The 12,301-nt window shown below is 41.6% G+C and overlaps 1 long non-coding RNA gene across 1 annotated transcript in view; it reads left to right on the forward strand.

Annotated features, from left to right (window-relative positions):
- The window catches only part of LOC123392476, a 706,642-nt gene that overhangs the window by 418,724 nt on the left and 275,617 nt on the right, over positions 1-12,301 (forward strand). The window lies entirely within an intron of this gene.

A 12,301-nucleotide genomic window follows, 5' to 3' on the forward strand; every position in this document is an offset into this window, starting at 1 on the left:
TTGTTGGTGGGAATGCAAGCTGGTGCAGCCACTCTGGAAAACAGTATGGAGGTTCCTCAAAAGGTTGAAAATAGAGCTACCATATGATCTGTAATTGCACTATTAGATATTTACCCCAAAGATATAAATCTAGTGATCTGAGGGGACACCTGCACCCCAATGTTTATAGCAACAGTGTCCATAATAGCCAAACTATGGAAAGAGCCTTGATGTCCATCAACAGACGAATGGATAAAGAAGATGTGGTATGTATATATATATATATATATATATATATATATATACACATACAAACAATGCATTATTATGCAGCCATCAAAAAAAATGAAATCTTGCCATTTTTAATGGCATGGATGGAACTAGAAGATATTATGCTAAGTGAAATAAGTCAGTCAGAGAAAGACAATTCTCATATGTCTCACTCATGTGGAATTTAAGGAACAAAACAGAGGATCATAGGGGAAGGGAGGGAAAAATAAAACAAAATGAAATCCAAGAAGGAGAAAAACCACAAGAGACTCTTAATCATAAGAAACAAACAGGGTTGCTGAAGGGTTGCAGGTTGTAGGGGGATGGAGTAAGTGGGCAATGGACAAATAGGAGGATATAATGAGCACTGGGTATTCTATAAGACCGGTGAATCACTAAACTCTACCTCTGAAACTAATAATATACAATATGTTAATTTAGCTCAAATTAAAAAATGAAAAAATCAACGAATTTCCATTAAACTGTAATTTATAATTGGAAATATCAGTCCGTATTTATGACATAGAGCATTGTTCACTGGAAACTCTTAGAAGTAATAATGAATCCAATTGCACGAAGTACCACCAGCATCCAAATTATGTTACATAAATATCTTTTTCTCCTAGAGGAAGCAGGGATGTTTGGAAAAATAGCTGCTTCCAGATCTGTAACAGGAAATATACAAGATGAGCTTGAAACACCTTACTTCAGAAAATAAGGAAGCTACCAGAACCTAGTGAGGTCATGCCCAAAGGACTCAGAAGCTAATGTGAAGAGTCTCTCACCGGACCAACATGAAACATCTATAAGAATAGTAAATTCCAGGATTAACATACATTAAAAATGTGAAGAAATAAAAATAATGTAACATATTTTCAAAGGAAAAAAAAAGTTACTGGAAACTTTGCAGTATGGTAAAGAACCAATTCTCTTTTCTTTGAAAACTGGTAAATAGAGAAAGAACCAAATATACTACTTTTTTTTTTTTTTTTTTTTTTTTTTTGAGAGAGAGAGAGAGATGATGCCAGAAAGAGCAAGTGCATGGGTATGGGAGGTAGGGACTCAGGGAATTTTTTTTCTTTTTTTTTCTTTTGAATTTTTAATTTTTTTTAATTTCTTTTCAGTGTTCCAGATTTTTTTTTAAGATTTTATTTATTTGTCAGAGAGAGCACAGGCAGGAGGAGTGGCAGGCAGAGGGAGAAGCAGACTTCCTGCTGAGAAAGGAGCATGATGCAGAATTCGATCCCAGAACCCTGGGATCATGACCTGAGCTGAAGGCAGATGCTTTAATTGACAGAGCGACCAGGTATACCAAGGGGGAAAGAAAGAATCTTAAGCAGGCTCCACACTCAGTGCAGAGTCTGACTTGGGGCTCGATCTCACAATCTTGAAGTCATGACCTGACCCAAAACAAGAGTCAGATGCTCGACCAACTGAGCCACCCAGGTGCCCCTTTACCTGCTTTTCCTATAAAACCTCAGGATAACCAAATATCTTCAGGTTTATTTTTTTAAAAGTATGCCAGCCAGCAAATGAAAGAAGAAAAAATTAGAAAATCACCATTTTGTAAACCTCTAATAAAATAGCATATCTAGGTAGTTATAAACAATGACTACTAACATCACAAAAAGCAGACACTGTGTGCCTCCTGTTGGAATTATGAAATACTTTCAATAAAGTATTTTTTGTCAAAGCATCAACCCTAAGTCAGGTCAAACTTCTGGTTATAACTATCAGCTTATAGGAAATACAGTGGTAGAGGGGCATGTTAAATATTGCCATAGAGTTGGCAATCAACAAAATCCAGAATGTGAGAAATGCTGAAAAACAGCACAAATGGCTTGATTTCTTCACAAATAAATTGTAAGAAAAACAAGAGAAAGGTGAAGCTAAAGTTTAAAAAAGACCCAAGAAACCCATAAAATGCAATGTATGGAAATTGTTCGGATCTTGATTTGGAAAAACAAATGTAAAAATACATTTATGAAAAAATTAGAAAGATTAGACAGTGGATTTTTAATGAAATTAAGGGATTATTCCAAATATCTATGTAGATTAATGGTATTATGTTCTTTAAAGGAATCCTTGGTATTGGAGATACTTACGAACAAAAGAAATAATATGACGTCTGAGATTTGGCTCAAAATAATATAGAGGCTTGTGGGGTGGAGTAGAAAGAACAAGAATGACTCTGATTTGACATTTGTTGAAGACGGGAAATAGTAATGTGGGGATTCGTTATATTTCTCTTTACATGTATATTTGGACTATTACACAATAAGTTTTTAAAAATGTGTTTCGGTAGGTGGGATTACTAAATTCCACATGCAGATGGCTCAGAGATGTCTAGAATTTAAGAAAATCACTTTAAATTAAAAAATAAGTAGCTCATCCAGTCATCAGTTTAAAACTGTACTGTCTTTAAATCCTTTTACATGTAACGGGTATGAATCTTGGTGCATAAACTCCAGTGTAAGAGAAAGAACTTTTTCAGAAATTTTCTGAAACCCAGTTTGCGTTCTATTTTAAGAATCCAATGAGTGGAAATTTAATTTCAGAGGAATTACCCACTCTTTCTTCCTGAGGTGCATCCAAGTTCAAGGGAGTTACTGTATCACTGTGGTCTGGTATTAGGGGGCATGTGGTCCTCAGTGTCATCTGTCCATGCTGACATCTGTTGAAACATCCGTTGTGCCATATGATCGTTGAACTTCAGTCCACAGAGATCACTAGGAGTCATTCTCTCTCTCCCAACTTTTTCTCCTCAACTCTCCTCAGTTCTGGCTTCTTCTAGTTGATTATTTGGTCCTCCTGTCTGATGCAAAGGAAACATTGTCTCTACCAGGCTGTGGTATGGAGACTTCTTGTGAAATTCTTTCAGTCCTGTCTGCTTGGATACATAGCAGAGCTGCTCCTTTTTCAGAGTCTTGCTTCTTCCAAGGATTCTGCCCTAAAATGGAACGTAGGTCTCCTCTGCTCTTGTATTCCACAGATGTTTGGGTTTTCTTTCATGAAATGAAAGAAGGTCTTCAGCCTTCACAAGGTCAGTGAAGTCAGGTGGCAGGGTTTGTTCTAAATACCCACTAATGTCTATTACACCATTCTATCCCTATATTATCTTCTCTGTTCCACCTCAAGAACACTGTTCTAGCCTTGCAGCAGGAAGACTTATTCATATTTTTGACTCTGTTCTGAGTCATTTATATTTCCAACAGTGAGGCATTTGAAAATCAAAGACCAACAAGAGACTTTTATTTCCTTTCCAAAACAGCCCCTTCCCAGTGGAAATGAGCAAATGGCCTAAGTGTGGAGTTAGGCAAGGGGAGGAATGGTAGAGATAATAATATTAAAATAGTTTTGAAAATAACAATAAATGACACCAAGTGGCAAGAACTGCCGTAAGTGCTTTACATAGGTATTAATTCATCTGATTCTCCTACCAACCCTGTGAAGGCATGACTGTCATCTCCATGTTGTGGATCATGAAAATAAAGCACAGAGAAGCTAAATTTCTTGTCCAAGATTGCACAGGTAGTTAGTGGTAGCAATTCCAATCTAGGCAGTCTGGTTCTAGATCTATGCTCTTTAAACCATTAAGAAAAATAGGCTGGAAGCAAGACCTAATGCACTTGAAAGGTCTTGATGATGTCTTTTTTTTTTTTTTTTTTTTTTGGTGGATTTTCCATTTTTTAAATCACCAAAAGCATAAAACCAACTGCCTCTATTTAATTTCCTTTTCTTCATCCACACACAGTGTAGATAATGTGGAAAAAGAAATGTAATACTTACCCAAGTCCCACAGATCCATCTCACTCTAGCCCTGGAATTTATATTATTAAATTTCCATTTTATTTCAGATAAGGACACTAACCTTTAGTTTAACTAATGTCCTTGTGACACGCCCCCAGCTAGGAAGAGGGAGTGCTGGGATGTAAACCCAAGGCCACCTGATTGAGCAAGGTCATGTTTATTCCCTGACCACTCAAGAGCGCTTAACTGCATTTTGACCTGAAAGTGAAGGTGGACATTTGCACAGTCCCTGTGAACATCTGACCCTGCCAGAGGAGAGGGGAGTTGGGCCTTGGGCCTGTCAAGCAGATACCTTTTCACCAGCTGTGACTGGGCTTGCCTTTATGCAGCATTAATGGAAAGCTAGAGGAGTAACAGATGGAACACACTTGAACCTTCCAATCCGGAGCCTTCGATCCCCTTTGGCTCCTCTCAGCCTTGTGCATCATCTGCATTAGAAAGCCCAGTGGATCTTTTTTCAGCTGCGTCCTGTCAGCCTACATAACGTTCTCTCTGACACTCCTCTGGGAAAGTCCCATGTCCGGCAGTAACAGACCTAGGAGGGTGCAAATAATTCGAACTTAGATTGTCAACTCGGTCTCCAAAGTCAGTCACACAGAAAATGCACCAGCTTGACATATGATGCCTAGTGCCGTTTTATGGAAATAAATGATCTAAACTGATTATTTTTTGGTAAAAGTTAATAGCATATTTTATATGTCCCAATCACTCATTTTTACGGGAGTCGAGGCAGTAACATTGATTAAGATGAATTCTTGGGAGCCGGTGTCGGTTAACTTCAGTTGTTCATGAAGTACCATTCATCTAATTTTTGCTTTTCTTCTCTTCCCCTCCCCCACCACCAGAGGTGATACCTTTAATTTAAAAAGTCATTTGCAGACAAAATGTATTTAGAAATAAAGATGCTCAGGTACCTAAATGCAGTGGTCTCTGTGAGAAATTGCTATTGATTGCAGACTTGTTACAGGAATCCGAAACTGACGCACAGAAAACACACATCCAGACACACACACCTTGACTGAGGTTCAGCTGCTCTCCTCCCCTTCTTGTCATAATAACTTAACATAATGATAGTGCTGTCATTATAAATATTTGGAGGCTTCTGCATCTTGATAATTGATGGATTCTGAATGTTGGAGGACTCGGAGGATAATTTTTAAATCAGCACAAGCATCATGTTCAAAGCCTTTCCTTGGATTTTTCAGAATGAAAACCAGAACCATCCTCTCTATCTTAGGAAATGATTGGGAAGCGTAAGAGAGGCAAACCCACCCAGCCCTGTTATTTCCCAGGTCTTCCTCTGGTAAATTGAAAACGGTACCTCCCCTCTGTGAATCCGCCACCCTCCACATGCTTGGCCGGGATGCCACATACCTGCTCCGCGTCAGGCGGAACCCGCTGGAGCATATGGCAGCTTACACGTTGCGTCGTCCCGGGACGGATTGGGAATGCTGGTCACCTGGGCTCTGTTTTCAAGTGGTGTGACAGCAGCTGTGGGAAGCCCAGAGAATGACAGGCTCTCACTGCTCTTCTTACTAGTGGGAAAGAAGAGTGAGGGGAACAGAAGGAAATGTTTTCATATACCCAGCAGCTGTGACTTGAGTTCTGTGCAAGAACACACTACTCACTGGCTTTCCCCACCGTAAGCAGCTGCGGTAGAAGGGAAGCCCTGATTTTTTTAATTTAAAATTGCTTGTCAGTGGTAGCAGACAGAATTTTGGCCCTGAAAGATGTCCATTTTATAATCCCAAAAACTGTGATTATGTTAACTTTGCATGGCAAAGAGGAATTAGGTGTCAGATGCGCCAAAGGTGGTTCCTCATCTGTTTTTAAAGTAGGGAGGATTAGGGGCACCTGGGTGGCTCAGAGGGTTGAGGCCTCTGCCTTCAGCTCGGGTCGTGATCCCAGGGTCCTGGGATCAAGCCCCACGTCGGGCTCTCTGCTCGGCAGGGAGCCTGCTTCCTCCTCTCTCTCTGCCTGCCTCTCTGCCTACTTGTGATTTCTGTCTAGTGAATAAACAAAATCTTAAAAAAAAAAAAAAAAAAAAAAGGATTATTGTGGATAACCTGGGTGGGTCCAGCGTCATCACAAGGGTCCTTCCAGGGGGAAAGGGAGGCGGAAGAGGTCCAAGTGACACACCAAGTGATGGTGTGTGAGGAGGACTTGACCTGCGTTGCTGGTTTTGAAGATGGAGGGAGAGTGCCACTGGCTAAGGAGTGTGGGCAGCCTCTACAAGCAGGAAAGGGCAAGAAGCGGATTCTCCTGAGTGTCCAGAGGGAACCCCAGCCCTGCTGACACCTTGATTTTAGCTCAATATGACTTAGGTGGAACTTCTGAACTGTAGAAACCAATATAATGAATGTATCCTGTTTCAAACCACTGCCATTTGTGGAAATTGCCCCAGCAGCAGTAAGAAATGGACATATGGAGTGATGGCTGGAGTTGTGGTTCTCAACTCAGGGGTACATTAGAATCATCTGGGGAGCTTTTACAAGTCCTTGTGCTTGGGTCCTACCCCAGACTAATCATCTCAGAATCTCTGGGAGTGGGATCCCGAAAGTCAATTTTATAAACTCCCAGTGATTTCACTGTGTAAGTGAAATGGAGAGGCAGTGATCTAGTGGATAGATCCCCACCAGTGTTTGGAATCAAGAAAGCTGTGTTCAGATCCCATTTTTTTTTTTTTTCATTTTAAGATTGAGCTCAGATAATTTCTTTCACCTACACACTAAATGAACAGGTACACATATTTATATATTTGTATTTATAGATATATAAATTATATACACAAACCAGCCCTTCTGTAAAATGGAAAGCTAATGTTAAGTGAGGTTTTATTTTTTTTTAAAGTGAGGTTTATACATGAAGAATCTAGCACATCATAAATGCATGTAATGAAAGTTTTTGTAGTATAAGTAATTGAGAGCTACTGAAGAGATTAAAAAAATCATTCTCTGATAACATCAAAACATGATTATATTCCTATTTTACTATTTTCTGGGCCCATGAATCTCAAAGTATGTTCTAATATGGGAGCCATTTTTAAATGTATGTCAGATCACTGACATCTTGGGAAAAGCAACACTATTTTATGAAAGTTTTTTTTTTTTTTTTTTTTTAGTATTAATAATGTGACCAGGGGCACCTGGGTAGCTCAGTCGGTGAAGTATCTGACTTGTGATTTTCGTTCCGGTCATGATCTGAGGGTCATGAGATCAAGCCCCTTGTTGTGGAGCCTGCTAGGCTGCTTGGGATTCTCTCTCTCCCTCTCTCTCTCTCTCTCTCTCTTCCTCCCACCAAGGTCGCACACATTCTCTCTCTTTGTCTCAAACAAAACAAAAACATGGAACCAGTCTTCCCCCTTATGTGGGATTTGTTTGCACTTCCCGATTAGCTGTCAGGCTCAGGTTGCCTGTGGTGATCTCTGGCAATTTTCTTAACCTAGCCTTGAGCCTTCGTTTCCATGTTAGTAATAAAGGGACTACAATTGTCCTGTGGGGCTTGGAGAGAGCAAGTATAAGGTATCCAGCATTATGCCTGACCTGTAATCATGACTTAATAAATGAAAACCAATGAATGAAGTGGAAGAATAAACTGGAAAGTCACTGGGTGTGAGAAGAGAAGAGAGTGAGTGGCTGGGTGTGCAATCAGGGAGGTGCTGGAGGGCTTTGGCCAGACGGCCATCATTGTCCAGGTGCCCAGCAGGTGTGGGGGAGATGGGCACAGCTGTGTGCAGGAGCTCTGGTCCGCTGAATAGTCGACCCTGAGCCAAACCCTTGGAGATGTGGAGACGTAGGGAACCTGGTTGGCTTCAGGGACATTTAAAAGTACAGTAGCCCAGGCTACCTGTGACTTCAGTTACACCTCAGATATGTTGTTAATCCCTGGAAGACAGGAGTTGTGTCTCAGAGTTCTGTCGTCTGATTCCCCAGCTCAGTTCTGGGCATACAGCAAATGTACAATAAAAGCTTGCTGTTTCAAAAAAAAAAAAAAAAAGTTTGCTGTTTCATTAGTTCCATTGGATTCACATAAAAATAATTAAGAGAAATGGAACCACATTGTATAATGGTTCTTGAAACCACAAACAGTGGTCTGGATTTGGGGCCATGAAACTGACCCGGGTGTGGGTCAGCTTGGGCTCACAGTTTGATCGTGGCTACATCAGTGGTCTTTCTCGAGAAAGTTCTTTCTCAGTTCATCTGCTGAGTGTCGATGGAGTCATAGCAGTATCCACGGTGCTGATCCACAGGATTAGTGCCCCTATCAAATGTGCGGGGAAGTTTTCCATTAATTTCTGTAAATCCATAAATTTGAAAGAATATAATGATGTGAGATTCGAAGGAAGAAATGCTCACACCTGGCTATGGAGAAAAGAGAAAACTTTTTAAAGAGGCTATCTGAGGGTCGTAGCTAAAATAATTTTCTTTTTCGAAGTGATTTAAGATTCAGACTTTTCCTGTTTTCCAGGTGCAACTGGTAGAAATGTGTTAATGGTGAAGATAGATTGAACGGGACACACACTCTTGGCCTGGGCTTAAATCCCAGCACATTTGCATTTGCTTACTGTATGTGCAACTTCAGCCAAGACACAAATTCTCTGACCCCGAGTGTCCTTTTTAACAAACAGGAGTGATAATCTAGATATGGCAGGGCTGGCTATTATGAACCTTCCCTGCATGGCTCGAACAGCGCCTGCAACATGGTATAGGAAAACTTGGTGTCCCTCCCCCACTTCCTGGGGTTCTCTCAAGAAGCCCAGTTGTCTAGGGGACAGATTATAGTTAGAAGCCTTCTCCTACTAAAAGACAGTAATTGTTTGTTCTGGTTATAATTTTTAAAGACTCATTTATAATTATATATATAATTCATACATATGTATGTATTTGTTTGTATGTATGTACATATGTGCATACATTAGAGAGACAGTCTTACAGTAAAAAAAAAAAATGGAAACAATACCAATAAAGCAAAAGTTCTACTAATCCCCTCTTCAGAGGTAGGTTTTCTTTTTAAAAAATCAGTTCACACCAGTGAAATATGAAGCCAGATTATTGTCCTATCTGACTTCAAAGATCAGACAGCTGGAATTTGTTCCCTTGAGGCATAGTCAAATCTAAAACCACCCTCAGGAAGCTCTAGAGAAATGCACTTAGCAGCCGCAGTGATTGGTGTGTTGGCAGTCTCGTCCTGGGTTCTGACTAGGGCCAGATCCGCTGTCTCTGGCCACTCTTCAAATGTCCTCCTCACTCACTCCGCCCTTTACCCTTGCCAGGAACACACCACGCTGGTGTGGTGTATAAGAACAAGCGTGGGATCAGGAATCAAAAGATGGCAGTGCTCAAAGTCTAGTGCTTCCTGCTACTAGCCAGTAGCACAAGGCAGGTAATGGAAATTGCCTCTCAACTGCCTCATCTGTGAAATGGGAATGGTAGTTAGAATTCTGTCACAGCCTTGCTCTGAGCTTTGAATGACCTCATGCTTTAGAATCTTGAAGTGCTTTTAAAATACGAACCATTATTATGACCTATATATATAATAAAGAAAGAGAGTTTGGAAGGCAGAAGAATGGAAAGCAATAGGTTTAATTGCTTATTACTCCCTTTTAACCATGACCTAATTTCACAAAATCTCATCACTTTCATCCTTTGCCATTGTACAGAATCTACTCACACTAAAGTCTGGAGCTGTGGAGTGGTTGGCAATGAAGCCCTTTGATTCCACAAAGGACCACACCAGTGAACAAAGCAGACGACAAGATCTGCCCTCGGGGTGCTGACCTGAATTTAGGAAATCCCGGGAATGGTCCCCAAGCAAGTTCTCTGACACCCAGCTGCCCTAGTAAGATTCCAGGGTCCTGTTTCCTCATCTTATGCCCAGTAGAATCCTGGGGGCCCAGGTCTTTCAAAAATCTACTACTTGGCTTTAGTCCAGGGCAGGCATTTGGAATTTTAAGCTGGGCCAATGTTTGGTGCTCAGAAGTTGGACAGGAACCATGTGCTGAGTGCCAGCAATGCTGTTTGAGAACCAGTATCTGGGTTTAATTTCCACTGTCTGTCAGAGGGAAGCTTTGATCAGACCCTGCATTTTTTCACTTCTCCTAAGTGACTAAGGCTACTGCCGGCCCATTACCACTGCCTCCGTGTGAGCTCTAGGATGGCCATGATAGCAGAGATTTATTTACATGAATTTCCTCCAAATTGCCCTGCCCATCGCCTCTCTCTCTCTCCCCTTCTCCCCTTAGGTCAGGGCACAGTGAGTGCTGGGGGCTCAACCTGGGTGTGAATGCCTGACCAGGAAGCTAAGGGATGGGAAATGGGGAGGGGGATCCACACGTATCGCAGAAGGAAGTGCAGCTCAAGTAAGTGACTGCAGCTGGCTCTTAATGGCTTTTCTTCTCTGTCGTCATTTTCCTTTAAGCCCCAAAGAAACTCTTTGTAATACGTGTTAAAATTATGGTTCAGATTTCTGATGATCAAGTTACATAGATTAAAGTAATGGGTACCAGACTCTGCATCAATTCAGGTATAAATATGGATGAAATGAATGTACATTATCCACTGTTATAAATCTGTGTGTTCAAGGAAAGATATAAATCTCCTGAACCTTTCCTACCTCAGGGTTTGAGGGTCTTTTTTTTTCAGTATTTTCGGTGAAATTATGATTTGAAGTAATTTGCTGGTTTTGCAGAAACTCCTGTGTTTTTTTTTTTTTTTAACAAGAAAGGGTAGAGTATATTATTTATAATGGCGAGTCATTAAAATGCTCCAGGAAGTCATCATTGCAGAGGGGGTTGGAGAGGCAAGGGGTTATACGGCATTCCAGATGTGCACGTGTGGAGAAGGGCCATGCATTTGGAGAAATTTATAGCACCTGGCTCCACTGTAAAGGGTACTTGGCCCCGGGGTGTTTCTGTTCTCTCCCCCTCCCCTCGGCCCTATCAACACTGTACAAGCAGGGGCTCAAAGGCGTCGGTGCGTGATGGACACATGGCCACAGGATGTTGTGGTCTGGAAGAGAAGACTGAGTTCTCACTCCTGCTAAGCCACAGGGCTGATGAAAGTGAGCTCCTTGCAGCTTGGGGCCCTCACAGGAGCAGGAAGAGGCCTTACTGTGAGAGGGAAAGAACAGAGCCACATGCTCTGGAGAAATGCATTACCCCAGCATGCTGCTCAACAGCTACGCATTTGGTCACCTTAGTTTACCTTCTCTAGGTTCACAGTTCATAAAATGCACCTTCCAGAAGGTTGGCGTGAGGACTAAATGGGATTCCGAGTGTGAAGGCACGTAGTGCAATTACCTCTCCCTCCAACCTCACTCAGGCTAGGTTAATAGACTCGTGACCACTGTTGTGCCACATAGGTTTGCATCATGGACTCCCAGCCACTCTCCACACCCCCTCAGCTGAGGCCATGGCAGATCCCACATGGAGGTTCAGCTCTTTCTAAGTCCTGTGAAGTCAGTGAAGAGCTCAACAAGTTAGCCCAGTTCTTTCTATGGTATTGCTCCACTATCCCTCTTCTGCAGCATCCAAAGTGGCAAACAGCCACTTTATCCTCATCTCAGTAAGCAAAATGGAAAAATGGGGAAGGCACGGCATGTCCTTTCCCTCTAGGGACTAGCCTACAAAGGATGTATGTCACTTTCCTTCATATTCCACTGGTCAAGAACTGTCTGGCCCTGCCTAATCATGAAGGGGACTAGGCAACATATTCTTTAGCTGGCAGAGCCATTGACCTAGCTAAATTCCCTTACTGTGGAGGAAAGTGAGATGGATATTAGGGGACAATTAGAGTCCCTTCCAGGGGAAGTCACAGGGAGTTGTGCCAGAAACTCAAATAGAACCATATGTTTAAAGGCAGAGGTTTGGGTTCTGTGGGGGTAGAGAAAGGAAGATCGTTATCCTATGGATCATGAAATGTGTTTATGTCTCATAATCAGATTAATCAGGATACAGATATATGGCCTACTTTGTTAATGTGCAGATTCTAGAGGCCTAGGTAACTGGGCCTGTCCCATTATGGGTCAAGTAAAGTTTACTTTCCTCTGCAGCTGTAATCAGTCATCCTGTGCCTACCCAATGCCCAACGTGTTTTTCAACTCCATACTTGCAGTGCATTTCTCATGGTCTGCCATACAGCTAGCTATTCATTCAGTAATTAAGTAAATAGATGAGTGAATGAATAAATGAATTAGCAAAGTAAAGGACAAGTGGGAATAGGGCAACAAGATGGCAGTGGTATCG

Source organism: Mustela putorius, unplaced genomic scaffold, assembly GCF_011764305.1.
Source record: "Mustela putorius furo isolate JIRA1106 unplaced genomic scaffold, ASM1176430v1.1 tig00000580_pilon_pilon_pilon, whole genome shotgun sequence".
Taxonomy (NCBI): domain Eukaryota; kingdom Metazoa; phylum Chordata; class Mammalia; order Carnivora; family Mustelidae; genus Mustela; species Mustela putorius.